This window comes from Saccopteryx bilineata, chromosome 2 (genome assembly GCF_036850765.1).
Source record: "Saccopteryx bilineata isolate mSacBil1 chromosome 2, mSacBil1_pri_phased_curated, whole genome shotgun sequence".
In the NCBI taxonomy this organism is placed as follows: Eukaryota; Metazoa; Chordata; class Mammalia; order Chiroptera; family Emballonuridae; genus Saccopteryx; species Saccopteryx bilineata.
Window position 1 is genome coordinate 149,283,785 of NC_089491.1, and position 15,446 is coordinate 149,299,230.

The 15,446-nt window shown below is 39.2% G+C and overlaps 1 long non-coding RNA gene across 2 annotated transcripts in view; it reads right to left on the minus strand.

Moving 5' to 3' along the window:
• Positions 1-15,446, minus strand: part of LOC136324796 (uncharacterized) — a 73,100-nt gene that overhangs the window by 20,420 nt on the left and 37,234 nt on the right. Inside the window, exon 2 of one of the 2 annotated variants that reach the window (XR_010729137.1) lies at positions 4,975-5,048. The exons of the other annotated variant lie outside the window; for it this stretch is intronic. This is a non-coding gene — a long non-coding RNA (uncharacterized lncRNA). The remainder of the gene's footprint in view (positions 1-4,974; positions 5,049-15,446) is intronic. 2 annotated transcript variants of the gene reach the window in all.

The following is a 15,446-nucleotide window of genomic DNA, read 5'->3' on the forward strand; positions in this document are numbered from 1 at the left end:
CCAACCCTCTCATAGAGAACAAAACTATGCATTGACCTAAGCTGTATAAAGCCAAAATAGACTTTTAGAAAAAAATAATTATTAAGTTGAGCAAATCCTATTTTTAAAGATAGAATGTCATCATACAGGGCCTCTACTGAGGGACACGTGGAGAAAGCAAGGTGGCTAGAGCTGTCCTGTCAGATGTTCTCAGGTTGGGCAGTCAGCTGAGGCTTGGGTCTTTGTGACAATCACATGCATTGTAAGTTAATTTTTGTTTATGCCTCAAGGTAAGAGTGGAGATTCAGTTTTTGTGTATGGATGTCCAATTGTCCCAGCACCACTTTTTTGATGTTCTGAATAAGATATGAGAGTAACTCCAGAAAATCTCAAAACATCAAAACCACACATAAGCAATATGCCTATTGCATTAGCAAGCTTTTTGCCCCCTTTAAGTAGGCCCCTCTGGGAAATAATATTAATCTTTTAAAAGTTCACTCTAAAAAATGAGGAACTTGTTTTCTCTCAAAATGTAGTAAAATCAAAGGTAAGTGTCCATATTATTGTATGTCATAAATGCTTTCGTTAGGAATTTTCTTAGAGAAAAGTCACAAGTAGGAGTTAAAGAGAATAAAAGTTTAAGAAGCATAAGTGAAGCAATTATTAGAATTCATTCAGCATCAAAGGTATACAAATGCAGAGAATCAAATCTGTTCTTCTGTAAAGGGGCTTGCCACAAATGCTCCGGTTCCAAAACAGTGTGCCAGTTCATGAGTTGAATTTTTTTAGAAACTGTCCACTTGGTGGCACTGTGGTGCTGCTTCTGGCTTGAGCCCGTTGGTTTGGGTCAAGTTTCGTTAGGGGCTGATTCCCCACGGAGAGTTTTGTGATTCTTAAACATGTGGTCATTCCATCATGTGTGCCAGCAACAGATAATTGCCCTAGTCATTTGTGCAAGGGAAGCAAAAGAAAAAAGTATTTGAACGTTGTTCAAGTAAAGACAGGGCAGGATTTAAGTGGACTTGTAGGGCAGGTTGAACAAGTGAATGGATGAAAGTCTACCCGACCTGCTTTTACCTAAATTCTTACAAAGAAATGCATCTGCAAGAGCTTTTTTTTTTCCTTCCTTCTCTTTTTCTATGGCTTGATTTTGAGCAGAAAAAAAAAATGGACTTCAGCCCAAATGAAAACTCAAGTTGAACTTCATATGCTCCATAATAAATATTTAGAACCAGCTGTGCCATCATGATTGGGAACCAAAATTTATATATTAAATGGTTAAACACAGTTCGTCCCCTCAGCGTCCTTGCAGTCTGCCTGAGAAGGCTAGATGTGTGTGTGTGGAACAGTGATTTCTGAACTGTGTGCTAGTCCTAACCACGTGGAAGCTGTAATTAGGAAAGTCTTCGCTGAGCAGGTGGAACCAGAGCTGGTCGCAGAGAATGGCTTCATTGTGCCAGGAAGCCTGCAGTTGCCCAGCTGAGTGGAAATAGCGCAGGAGGGAGCAGGATTTGGCAGGTGCTCTGGTAGCCTGGCTGGGGAACAGGAGGTCCAAGGGTCTTGCTCTCCAGCAGTCATTGGAGAAGCAGCCATCCCAGCCAGATGTCCATGCCTCTCCATCCAGCTGGCCCATGACTCAGTGGATCCACTTTAAAAAAAATTAAGTAGACTTATCTCTTCCAGATATTGGGGTGAACACAAACTATGGATTCGTGTATTTTGTGTTTTATGTATAGTTGAACTAGAAATTTGAATACCAACTGTGTGGGATTTGTATGAAATAATTTGGTGAGTAGTGAACCTAAAGAATCAAGTCCTTGCTTAAAGGCTTTTAATCACTGTAAAAGAAAATAGAAGACTGGATAAAGAAGATGGGGCACATATACACTATGGTATACTATTCAGCTAGAAGAAATGATGACATCGGATCACTTACAGCAGAATGGTGGAATCTTGATAACATTATGCAGAGTGAAATAAGTGAATCAGAAAAAAACAAGAACTGCAGGATTCCATACATTGGTGGGACATAAAAATGAGACTAAGAGACATGGACAGGAGTGGGGTGGTTACGGGGGGTGGGGAGAGGGGAGGAGGGAGAGGGGAGGGGGAGCGGTACAAAGAAAACTGGATAGAGGGTGACGGAGGACAATCTCTCTTTGGGTGATGGGTATGCAACAGAACTAAATGACAAGATAACCTGGAAATGTTTTCTTTAAATATATGTACCCTGATTTATTGATGTCACCCCATTAAAATAAAAATTTATTTAAAAAAAAATCAAGTCCTTGGCCTGACCTGTGGTGGTGCAGTGGATAAAGTGTCGACTTAGAAATGCTGAGGTCACCGGTTCGAAACCCTGGGCTTGCCTGGTCAAGGCACATATGGGAGTTGATGCTTCCTGCTCCTCTCTCTCTCTCTGTCTCTCTCTCTCTCCTCTCTAAAATGAATAAATAAAATTAAAAAAAAAAAACTTTAAAAAAAAAAGAATCAAGTCCCTACTTTTTAGAAAAGTACTGATGACTTTAAAGAGCTGACCTCCATCCATACTGAAGTATGTGGGGGTGAAATGATATGAAGCCCAGGGAAGCTTTAAAATATTTCAGCAAAGAAAAAAACAATTCGCATGGTAGTGTTGTAAAATTTTACTAGTTATTGACTCTGGGTGATAGATACGTAGAGATTTTTGTACTGTTCTATATTGAAATGTTTTATAATATCTTTTTCTTACAAACTATATAGTTGATGGTCTGAAAACATTATTCTGGGAATGGGCAAGACTAAGCCTGAAGTCAAGGCAGGCAGGTCCAGGAGAGGGTGTGGGTGATGAGGAAGTGACGCAGCGTCAGCACTAAGGCCCTTCAGCTGGGAAAACCCAAGTTATCAAATTAATCTACACAAAGTATGATGGGAATAATGTCTCCTCCCAGAGAGATTTGCCAGTTAACAAAGACTCTGCAGGAAACTGCTGCTTCTCATTTCAGCTCCCTTGCCCAGATGTGACGAGTAGGCATAAAGGCATCCCAGGGCCTGTGCGTTGGGAAAATAATAGCACCTGCTAAAGAAGGACTGTATACACTCTCAACGGTTAAATATTTTTATACAGTTTTTCTCAAACATAAGAAAAGCCACTCACATCAATGTCCGTGTCTCTAAAATTACTCTAGCATTCTCCTCCCTCATCTGCAAACCAAAAAGAAAGAGGTCGGCAGATCAGGAAATACCGAAAAAGAAAAAAAAACATATTTTACGAATGAGCCATGGTGGTATAGCAAACAGAACACGGGGCCAAAAGTAAGAAAACATAGCTTACAATTTTAAGGGGGATTGAGGGCAACTTATTTAACTTTTCTAAAATTCAGTTTATGCCTCTATAAAATAGGGGGTGCTAAGAAATTCTCAGGTCTGCTGTGAGGACTGGACGGTGTGATGAATAAAATGGTTTGGCCATAATTTGCACTGAAAGGCCTTCTCTTCCACCTTCTCCATATGCACCCAACACGTCCTCAAATCCACAGCAGATGAAGAAAATACACAAGATTAAAAATTATAGGTTCAATGGAGACCCAACCAGGCATGAGATGAAAGCCATTTGGGAATGACAGGAAAAGCAGAAGAACCCGGTGCTCCCCCAGGTGGAAGGCAAGATGTGAGAGCAAGGCTAGAGAGAGAAGGAAAGTGTGGGACATGCTTAACGTTTAAAAAGGAGACTGCTTCTTGACCTGTGCTGATGCAGTGAATAAAGTGTTGACCTGGAACGCTGAGGTCACCGGTTTGAAACCCCGGGCTTGCCTGGTCAAGGCACAAATTGGGGGTTGATGCTTCCTGCTCCTTCCCCTCTTCTCTCTCTATCTCTCTTTCATATGAATAAATGAAGTCTTTTTAAAAATTAAAAAAAAGAGAGAGAATGCAGTGAGGAAAGGCACTGCTCACACCCGGTGCCTCCTTCCCTGTGGATGAAGCTTTTCTAAAGTAGCCCGGCCAATCTCTCTCTGTTCTCTCATTATCTGCTCCACCAAAAAGGTGGAGGAATGCATCTGACTGGAATAAGCCCCAGAACAAACATAAGCTAGCCCTTTCCTCCTCCTTTCTCTGGTAGCAGCGACCTACCTGCCGAGAACATGAATGCTGGTCTGCTTTCTCACTGCTGTAAGTACAACGTGGGATCCTGGCACGCATGGGCTTTCCTATACTGAAATTCAGTACTAGACAGAATCACCCACATATTTCACCTAGGCGAGGCCATTGTGGGCCTACTCCATGGAGGGCAGATCCCCATTTACAGCTAAATTTAGCAGATGGTCTACCCAGTCTGCCGTGACATATATTTATATAATTGTATTATAAATGGTGTTGACTGATTGCAATTTTTAAATCAGCCTATAGATAAAGCATAGGTGACATATCTAGTTATAGAATAGAATATAATGTAAGTGCTATCAATCTTGATGATGAAAAAATAATGATATTATTGACCAATAGTCGATGAGACATAGAGGAGAGAGACGGTGTAATGTACTGAAGGTTTATGCTCCCCCAAATTCACAAGTTGAGATCTTAATCCCAAAATGATAGTTTCTGGAGGGGTGAAGCCCTCATGAATGCAATTATGCCCTTATAAATGGGACCCCAGAGAGCTCCTTGCTCCTTTCTCTGCCATGTGAAGACACATGATGATATGGCCACCTGCAACCCATGAAGTGGATTCTCGTCAGGCACTGAGTCTGCGGGAGCTTTGATCTTGGACATGCCAGCCTCCAAAATGGTGAGAAATAAATTTCTGTTGTTTAAGCCACCCAATCTCTGTAACTTTGTTATAGCCACCTGAACTGACTGAAACAGATGGTGATCTTTTAAGCAGTTATCACTCCCTCACCTAAAACCTCCAGGGCTTTCCACTTCACCCAGAATAAAATCCGGCCTTTTTGCTTTGATGTCCTAGGCCCGATAGGATCTGCCTCTGCTGTTCTCCTGTCTCCTCTGGTGCATACTTACCTCACTCCCAATGCTCCAACCATTCTGGCCCAAAGACAGCTTCTCAAAAACGAAGTTTTCTACTGCTCTTCTACCTGCCATGACAGATGAATGTGAAGCCTCATGCTCCCATCTCCAGTTCAATTTAACTTCTCTCTCCCTCTGCAACATACACACACACAATGTACTGCTCTCTTTTACTCATGTTTTCAGGACCTCTCTTTGTGGATAATTGCTTTATAGTGTCCTGCTATATGGATAGACCCCATTTATTTATGCATTCCCCAACTAATGAACATTTAAACTATTTCAAATGTTTTGCTGTTACTAGCAGATTTTTAGTAAATGACCTTTATTGAATTTAAGAAGATTCTTAATCTTTATCATCTGACAGGACATTTTTATAACTAAATCTTAAATGTTGTCAACTATTCTTATTATTATTTACTAAGATCTTTATGTATTTTTACTTTTTCAATAAGTCAATGCATTAAATTTACTTGGATAGATTTTTTCAATATTAAACTATCCTTGATTTGTGAGATAAATTCCACATTGGCCACAATTACTATTTTTAAATACTGCTGCCTGGATTTAGTTTACTAATAATTTATTGCTTATTTTCTCTCCTACAGCCATAATGAGACGGTCAGTAAGTTGCTTACTTAGTTTCAGTGTATAAGGTTATGGTGGTTTTATACAATGAGTTGAATGAATAGTTTTCCTTTTTCTTGAAAAAGTTTATCTACCTGTTTTGAAACTTTCACGCAACTCATCTTGTTTTTACCTGAAAGATGTTCTTTTGGAAGAGTAGGGCTGTCAAAACTGATACTGTTTATTTACTGATTATTCATTTATTTGGGTTTCTGTTTCTTCTGAGTTTAATATTTGCATTTTTTCTACGAAATATTCCATTTTATTTGTTTTTAAATTCATTGGCAAAAAAGGTAGGTCAGTCTGTAACCAGATATAGTTTTCTGTATTTGACTTTGATCAGTTTTCTTAAGGATATATCTTTTTATTTATCTTTTTAAAAAAATAGGTTTTGAATGTGTTAATTATTGCTATTGGTGATCTTTCTTGGCTTGTTTTCTCTGTTCATATTTGCTCTGATTGTTATGAACTTCTCCTATTTTTTCCATAGGTTTACTGCTTCATTTTTACAGCTTCTTGAATTAAATCATGAAATCATTTATTAAAAATAATATTTACTATTTATAAGTAAATACATTAAGATATAAATTTCCTCCCAAATACTGCAGCTGCATAATACAAATTTTGAAATGTAGTTATTTTTTGGTCAGTCTTAAATAGTTTATCATTTTCTTTCTATTTCTTTAACCCATGGATTATTTAGGAGTTTTGGGGTTTCTTTAAACTGTCATGTTGTTATTACTCTCTAATTTAATTACATTACAGTTAAGAAAACTATGTTCTATGTTCTATGGGTACCTAATACATGTTTAATTTTTAGAAATGTTTTATATTTGTTTGAAATGAATGTCTATTCTTCATCTATTGGGTAAAAGGTTTTGTGTGTGGTTTGCATGTCTGTATGTGATAAACTCTTAATTTAGTAAACCAAATATTATTCTTACAGACTTTTTGTCTATTTCATATATATATATATATTTGATGGTGGTTCTTTCAAATTATTCAAATGTGATTGTGGATCTTCCTATTTCTCTTTGTGGTTTGTTTTCTTTCTATAGTCGGAGGCCATGTTGTTAAGTGTGCACTTGTTCTTGGTTATGGTGTTCTCTTTGTAGACTGTTCTTGTATCATGTGTGGATCTGCTTCAGTCCTATTGCTACCTTCTTCTTGTTGGATTTTACCATTGCCATAATAGGTTTTGTTTCCATTATGATTTTAGAGTACTTAGTGGTTTTATTTTATGGGTAGATCTGTCTGTATGTAGTAAGTAGCTTGATTTTATAAAATCTTTTATTGGTATTTTAATAGCTGAGTTTAATCCATTGATACTTTTTGATTGTTGAAACATTTAGAATTACTCATGACATATAATGTTTTATATTTATGAGGTTTTCTTTCCTTCTTTTTTACTGTTTCTTTTTTTAGTTGATTTGATAACATTATTTTCTTTCCTCATAAAGTATAATTTTTTCACTATACACTGAGCTTCCCTTTCTCATTTACAAGCATTAATTAATTTACAAATGTGTTTATTATTTAGGCATCATACTTCTTACAGATTTTTTTGTTGTTAACCTTTGTTTTACTTTTCTTTTAGTGAGGGGGGGACAGGGACAGACAGGAAGGGAGAGAGATGAGAAGCATCAACTCATAGTTGTAGCATCTTAGTTATTCATTGATTGCTTCTTCATATGTGCCTTGACTGAGGGTTTTCAGCAGAGCTAGTGATGCCTTGCTCAAGTCAGTGAGCTTGGGCTCAAGCCAGAGACCTTTGGGCTCAAGCTGGATGAGCCCACGCTCAAGCTGGTGACCTCAGGGTTTCAAACCTAAGTCCTCAGCACCTCAGGTTGATACTCTATCCACTGTGCCACTGTCTGATCAGGAGGTTGCTAGTCTTTTTTAAAAGCTCTTTAATTGAGGGCCTGCAGACAGAAAACTATTTTTGTGTATCTAAGTAATGTCTATGTTTTAAGTTGAATCTTGAGTAATAGTTTAGCTGGGCATAAAATTGTATTTCTGTCTGCCAGCAAAACTCCCAAGGAATTGGAGCAAACCAGTCCTTCATTGAAGGGGAATCTAGGCAGCACATCACAATGTCCCCTACCCATCACTGCTTCTGTGACGACATGATTCGAGGAACACCACATGGTGAGTCTCCACACAAGCATTTGGGCACATATGCTCTAATGTTTTGTCTTCTTCATCACCCCATATAGATGTAGACCACTTTATATAAGTTAGAAAGCTCTAGCAGGTGTAATGGCTCTTTGTAAGCTTACCTTTACAGTCTGGGAGGGGTCTATCATAGTCCCCATTTCCTTTTGCACACAAGTCTGGCACAAGTCCCCAGTAATACATGAAATTTGGTGTTGAATTTATCAAGTGCCACTTCACTACCCGTTGATATTATTGATATTTTTTTCTCTGAGCCTATTGATTTGATTCATAGTATTAATAAAAGTCCCAATAACAAATTATTGTTGCATTGTTGAGGTGGAGAAATCTTGTACTATATTGTGGAATTCAGCTTGCTGGTTCAACTGCACAGGAGAATATTAAACACCCAATTAAAAGGGAGGTCCTGAAGAAATTTTTATGACAAGAGAAAAATGATTATGAAATGTTTTCCTTATTCTATTTTGTTCATCTAGTGTGTAAAAAATTATACATCTTTATTCTCAACCTTAGATTTCACCCTGTCTGAAATTAACACTGCCACCTTGGTTTTTGGTGTTTCTTACAGTGTGGTTTATTGATAACTGGTTGTCACCAGGGGTTTTTCTGATGGTCTACTGTGAAAAGTAATGAAGCCATTTTGTTCACATACAGTTTTCCAAATTGAATTATTAGGTTAATAATGATTTTCACAGAAATCCCATCACACTCCAATAACCACTGTATTTTTAAAAGCAGTACAAATCCTGAAAGGACATAACTCAGTTCATCTCAGCTAACACGAAATTAATAGTATGAAGTTCTTCTCAGTTCATGTATTTTCACCTTATTTACATTATTGTACATTTCTACTAATGACAGGACATTATCCAAAGGAGCTGGACAAGTTAGACCTCTTTTCTCTCCTCCAAACTAAAAAGCTGGTAGCAAGATCATTTACCTACGGATTAAAGTTGTAAATTCTACCTGTGTGTTCTACTAGTAAAAACTGGCTTTTTTCCCACATTTGTTACACAGTATTCACATGTTTGTATTATTTGCATGTTGTTTGCATTTGCTCTATTTGCATTTGCTTTTTGTGTTATAAGTCCAGTTCAACAGAATGGATCAGTGTGCCAAGAGTATGATATTAAAGAGTAAGAGTAGTAGTTTGCAAGCTGATTCTGAGATGTATATGGAAAAACAAAGGATCTAGAAAAGTCAAGACTATCTCGATAAAGGATAAGATTTATTTTATAATTTTTTTTTTTTTTTTTTTTTTAGCAAGACCGAGCAGGGTGGAGGGTAGAGAGACAGACAGGAAGGGAGAGAAATGGGAAGGATCAACTCATAGTTGTGGCATCTTAGTTGTTCACTGATTGCTTTCTCATATGTGCCTTGACTGAGGGGCTACAGCAGAGCCAGTGACTGACCTCTTGTTCAAGCCAGCAAACTTGGGCCCAAGCCAGTGACCTTGGACTTCAATCCAGTGACCTTTGGGCTCAAGCCAGTGACCATGGGGTCATATCTAAGATCCCACACTACAGCCAGTGACCCTGCACTCAAGCTGGTGAGCCCACGCTCAAGCCAGCAAACTCGGAATTTCAAACATGGGTTCTCAGCATCCCAGGCTGACATTCTATCTACTGTGCGACCATCAGTTAAGGCAGAAATTTTAAAACCTTTCTATGATTTTTGAAGATATATGTATTATCTTGAATAGCCTGAACCTGTCACTTTAGGGCTGAAATACCTTTGACTCTTAAACAACACAGGTTTAAACAGCACTGGGAAACTTATATGTGGATGTTTTTCAATAAATACATACACTACTGTAAATGTCTTTTCTCATGATTTTTAAAATAATGTTTTCTCTATTACTTAACTGTAAAGATGCAGTATATAATACATCTAGAAAATATGTCAATCATTTATTTATGTTATCAATAAGGCTTCTCTGGTCAAGAGTAGGCTATTGGTAATTAAGTTTTAAGGTTGTCAAAAGCTATATACATATTTCCAAATATGCAAAGCGTTATCATCCCTAATCCCTTGCGTTGTTCAAGGGTCAACTGTATATAGGAATAAGGCATCATAATTGTTAATAAGATGAAGACAATGGCACTATGGTAGAGCATTTGACCCTTTCCCATTACTTGATCATTTTCTTCACTTGTAGAAAAAGAGATTGACAATACTGGGTCTGTTTAAAAACCACATGTAAATACTGCGACTTCCCACATCCTCTAATTGGAAGAGGAGTGTGGTTTTCAATAGTGCAGAGTATTTGCTAGCGTTCCGCTGGAACTAGGGGCACCTGCACCTCTTCGGTCCCAGCGCCCGGCTGCGTGCCTCCCTCGTCAGAACGCCTGGTCAGCTCTGCAGGATTTACGTGGAACATACTGAAGTCTCCTGTTTCCTTTCCTCTTTCTTCTAATTGTTGTAGAGTTCCCCAAAACTCTTATTTTTTCTCTAGACCCACAGCTCATGCTAGACCAGCACCAAGAATTTCATTCACAGAGGTTCTTACCACTGTCATCTAGAGCAGCGATCTTCAACCTTTTCCATCTCATGGCACACAAAACTAATTACTAAAATTCTGCAGCACACCAAAATATATATTCTATTTTTTGCCAACCTGACAAGAAAAATAGGTATGCTTTTGACTCATTTACAACAGATGGCTATTATGTTGACTGTTGTCATTTTTTTATGTGACAATCTAAGGGAAAAGAGGTCAGTACCCCCGACGAAATAGTCAGGTGATACATATTTTAAATTTTTTTGCATGGCACACCAGTTGAAAATAGCTGCTCTAGAGGCAACCAGCTTGCTTGCTACTGGCTACTCAGTATGGGGAGAGAGGAGGGGTCCAGCTCCATCAGGTACAATGAATGATCAGGCCCTCTTCATGCTCTGGTGTTGTTGGCCTTGAGCTGGAGTGCTTCTGCACCCTCCTGGGGAAGGAACCTGACTTGAGGGAGGCTGCTTCTGGGAGTATTTTGAGTTTTGTTTATTCTTTTATTTTTTGCCCTAGCAGAAGAAAAGGATCCAGTAGAAAGGAGATTGACAGTAAAGAAGAGAAGAAACAATCAACAAAAACAAGTTCCCAGAGGGTCTGGAAAGGATAGAATTGAAAGCACAGGTAGGAACAGAAATAGCAACACTTTTTCTACTGTTAAAGGAAGAGAAGATGGGAAAGTGAGGAGCAAAGCTCCTTAGATAAACTATCAAAGCATCCTGTCCATAATAAAGATGCAAGTACTTACTGAATGCAATAGATGTTAACTAGGGACACAGACTACTAGCTCCCAGCAAGTAAGGAGAGTTGTCATTGAAACATTATATCCAGCAATCAGCCACACAAAATTTAATGTAGATATTTAGAGCAGAACACTGGGGTGGGTAGGCCATGTAGTTGACCTAATAGAGCAAATGGTATACTTACTAGTCACCTGTTCTTTTAATTATAGTGATTACCAGATGTACATTGTTTGTCAACATACCAGGACTGACCTGCACTAGCAGCGTAACCCTCTCCCACCTTTAAACATTTCTAAAAGAGTAAAGAAAGATAGTATCCTGACCTGGTAGCTCAGTTAGTTAGAGCGTCATCCTGGTACACCAAAGTTATAGGTTCAATCCCTGCTTAGGGCACATACAAGAATCAACCAGTGAATGCATAAATGAATGGAATAACAAATCAATGTTTCTCTCTCTCTAAAATCAATCAATCAGTCAATCAATCAATAACAATTACTTAAAAAAAATAACAAGGATTGAGCCTGTAAATGTCAGGCTCTGTGCCAAATACCCCAATATATTGTTTCATTTAATTCCTCACAAGAACACTGTTGAAGAAAATGACTCAGAGAAATTTAGTCACTTGCCAAGTCATGGGCCTCAAAAGCAGAAGTGGGATGCAAATTCAGACCTACCTTGTTTAGAAGCCCACTCTTTCCACAGTAAACAATGCAACAATGCAAAGATAAGAAATCATGAAAGTAAAAGAAAGTTTACTCTCCAATAAATTCATTTCATGTCAGAAAGAGACGATTCAAGTACCTAACAGAGAAAAGGTGCAGCCAGAAAACCTTCCCACTTATCCTGACTCCTTTCTGTAGCTCTATAAAGTATCATAGATTTGTGGGTATTTTCAGGAAACTGATAGCTTGTAGACAGAGCATAACTTTTTGTTCATTTGTAGACTTTCTCTATTCCAGTGAGAAAGCGATTTTAAAATGCCTTCTCTTTCTCTCCCTCTGAATTTGAGGTCCTCTATTATTTTCTGTTGTCAAAACTCAGACAAACCTTATTATTTTATTAGGTCATTGGCTATGATTTATATGTCTCCTAGGAAGAATGACTGTAGACAGAGAGAGTGATAGGACTTATCAGGCCCCGAGTGGACTGAGCTCACCCATTAAGTTAGCCTGTCTGCCCTGCTCTTGACAGTTATTAATGCTTCCATTTCCTGCCGCTTCCAATGCTTTTTCTTTGGAGTGCCAATTCCACATGCTATTGCTACATTGTGGCAAGCATGCCAGTGGTTTCTGTGTCCTGGGCATAGTCCTGCTGTAACAGTTCCCTGCTTGGCCCCCCTTCCAATGCAAAACGACCAGCACGAGCCAGTCAGAGCCCCTGAAACAACCCGCATATTCTTACAAAAGCTACTTTCAAGTTCAAATTGTTTCTCAGTAAGCAAAGCACTGAATGTTGCTAACTCGCCATCAACCTGACAGTCCTTGCTTTACCCTCATCAGCCTTCATTGTGCTTCTGACCTTAGTGGCTAAAGAGCCCGACAAGCCAGCTCTCTGACCACCGTAACAGCTGTTTTCTGTTGCAGGGTGGGCAAGTAGGGACAGTGAGAGATGTGATTTCCCTGTGTCAGTCAGGTAGACTCGGTTATGCCGCAGTAACAAATGATCTCCAAATCTCAGCAGCTTACAATAATAATAAATAGCTCTATTTTGCGTTTATGGTTATATCCATTGTGGGCTGGCCTCAGCTCTACACTACGTTGACTTCAGTCCAGGTCACAGGCTAATGGAGCAACCTCTCTGGGGAACATTAAGTCTGTAGCAGAGACAAATGAAATATGAAAAACACAAGCTCGTTCTTAAAGCTCCTGTTCTCACCTCATCAGCAAAGCAAGTAATATGGCCATTCCTGATACCGACAAGAGAGGGAAGGTGAACTCCTCCTTCAGGGAGCAGTACCCCAGGGAGGAGGCAGCAAGCATTTTGAACATTAGTACAATCTACCACTCTCACTTGGATGGAGACCTCTCATGACATCACCAGACTGCCTGTAACAGAGCACCATCTATGGAGCCCACATCTCAAGACTACGAGATTCTGCCAGGGCAGGGGAACCCTGTTCGTTTTCTCAGCTGTGCCTGACATGTTGAGTTTAGCTCCTCGGACACTGGCGGGTGGCACTGGTGTCCTAGAGATGCCCTGAAATGAGTCAAGGTGTTGTGCTCCTGCTCCTTGGAATTCCTAGACTGTGTGATCCCAACACCTAAAGAAACAGACCTCAACTGTTGCTCAGCCCGTGGGGCAGGCTGGGGAGAGCAGCCCCTCCATCAGAGCCCACATTTGTGTCAGTGAAGGACACTTTGCTCTGAGTCACTTCTTGTTACAGTCCATCAGAGCCCAAATTAGATCACTTTGAAGGAATATGTTATGACCCATCTGTCCATTCAAATAAATCACTGACCTTCCTTTTTTCCCCTTCCCCCTAGCAGTAGGGTGTTCAAGACAGTTATCTCTGTGATCAGGCTTTACCAGTAGTAGAAATGTTGTTTTGTGCTATGATTATTTCTCTGCTGAAATGTATAGGACTTAGGGAGATAATGCTGCCTTCAGCATTGTGAGACACATAGGAAATAAAGATGATTGAATGATTGAATCATATTACTGTGCAGTAAATGCCTTGCAAGAAGTTCTTCTATATGCAGTGACTCAAACTCTGGTTGAAAATAATTTCAAAATTGTTACAGATATCTATGTTTATACATAAAATTTATTGAGTATCAAACATTTATTACTCATTGAAGTCAGGAAAATAAAGACAACCAACTTAAAAAGTGTCTCCCGCAATGATGTATTATATATAAATAGCCTAGAGTTCCTATACTATTATTGAGATTGTTGAGTTTTTAAACTCACATTAAAACAATTGATATTTCTTCACTCAATATTATATATATATATATTATATATATATATATATATAATATATATATATGGTCTACCGGAAAGTTCTGTCTGTTTCTATCACAAGTTTTGACACGTAAGCACGTTTATTTGGCGCATGTGTGCCTCTCTATTTTTATCACTTAATGTATACATACTGACGTAGCAAATTAACTAAAACAAAGTTGATTCACGTTAGTCTTATGTGTGAAGCGATAGTATACCCATGGCTACTGATAAAGTTCATTTACACCATTGTAATTTTTACGAATTTCAACAAGGGTGAAATGCTACAGAAGCATGTCTGTCGCATCCACCGTATTCCCCGGACTTAGCACCCTCCGACTATCACTTGTTTTTGTCCTTACAAAATTTTTTGAAGGGCAAAAAATTCAAAAATGAAGAAGATATCAAACAAGCACTGGTTCAATTTTTCAAAAGATAAAACATTTTTCAAAAATGGGATATACAAATTGCCCTCACGCTGGCAAGAAATCATTAATAATAATGGCAATTATATTATTTAATAAAGTTTATTGATGGTAAGAAAAATTTGTATTTTATTTTATTCCAAAAATGGACAGAACTTTCCGGTAGACCTTATATATAATATATGCACCAATCATGAGCCAGGCACAGCAGATACAGAAGAGAAAGAAACAGGTAAAAATCCCAGCCCTTGTGGAACTTAAGGTCTACTTGGGGGAGAAAGACAGCCAACGAAATACAGCTGCGATCTTCTGCGTGCTCCTCCTGACCTGACCCACTCTCTGGGCTGCTCCACCCCAACCCGCGCATCTCTGCCAACCACACGGGCAAGCACTCTCTGCTTCTTGTCTCCCGCTGGGTTTGGCCAATGGGAGGCACTTGAGGCACAAGAGGAGGGTAAAGGTGTGGTGGTGAGTCACTATGGGATGGCTGCATCTTTCTCCCAAGGGCAACCCTCTTCATGCAGCCGTGCTCTCCAAGTTCCTCTCTCTTCCCAAGTGCGCTTTCACTTTTCTCCTGCAGGCCTGGGGTGGTAATGGCTCCCCACTACCCCCACCTTTGTTGCTGGTCCCAAGGCGCTGCATTAGGCCTGCCGGTTTTTCTAAACCTTGCCCGCACCTTTGTTAATTGTTCTTTTAGTACCTATCTTGACATCACCCAGTTCAAGGAAACTGTTTCCTGTTATAACCCTGACCAACACACAAAATAAAGAAATTCATAGTAACTTAGGTACTGGTAAGTGCTGTTGAGGAAAACAAAACCGGGAAAGAGGGTCAAGCCTGCTGGGTCAGGACAGATGGGTACTTTTAAAAGTGTGGTCACAGAAGCTTCATCAGTAAAAGTACATAATGCTACAAATTTGCATATCCCCCGGCAGCACTTTACTTTCAAAGGAAAGAAAGGAAGCAAGAAACCCCAAGAGGTAAAACCCAGAGTCGAAGAACATCACTGGTTGAAGCAGAGGCAAGAGTAGAGCGAAGGCTCAGAGGTCCCTC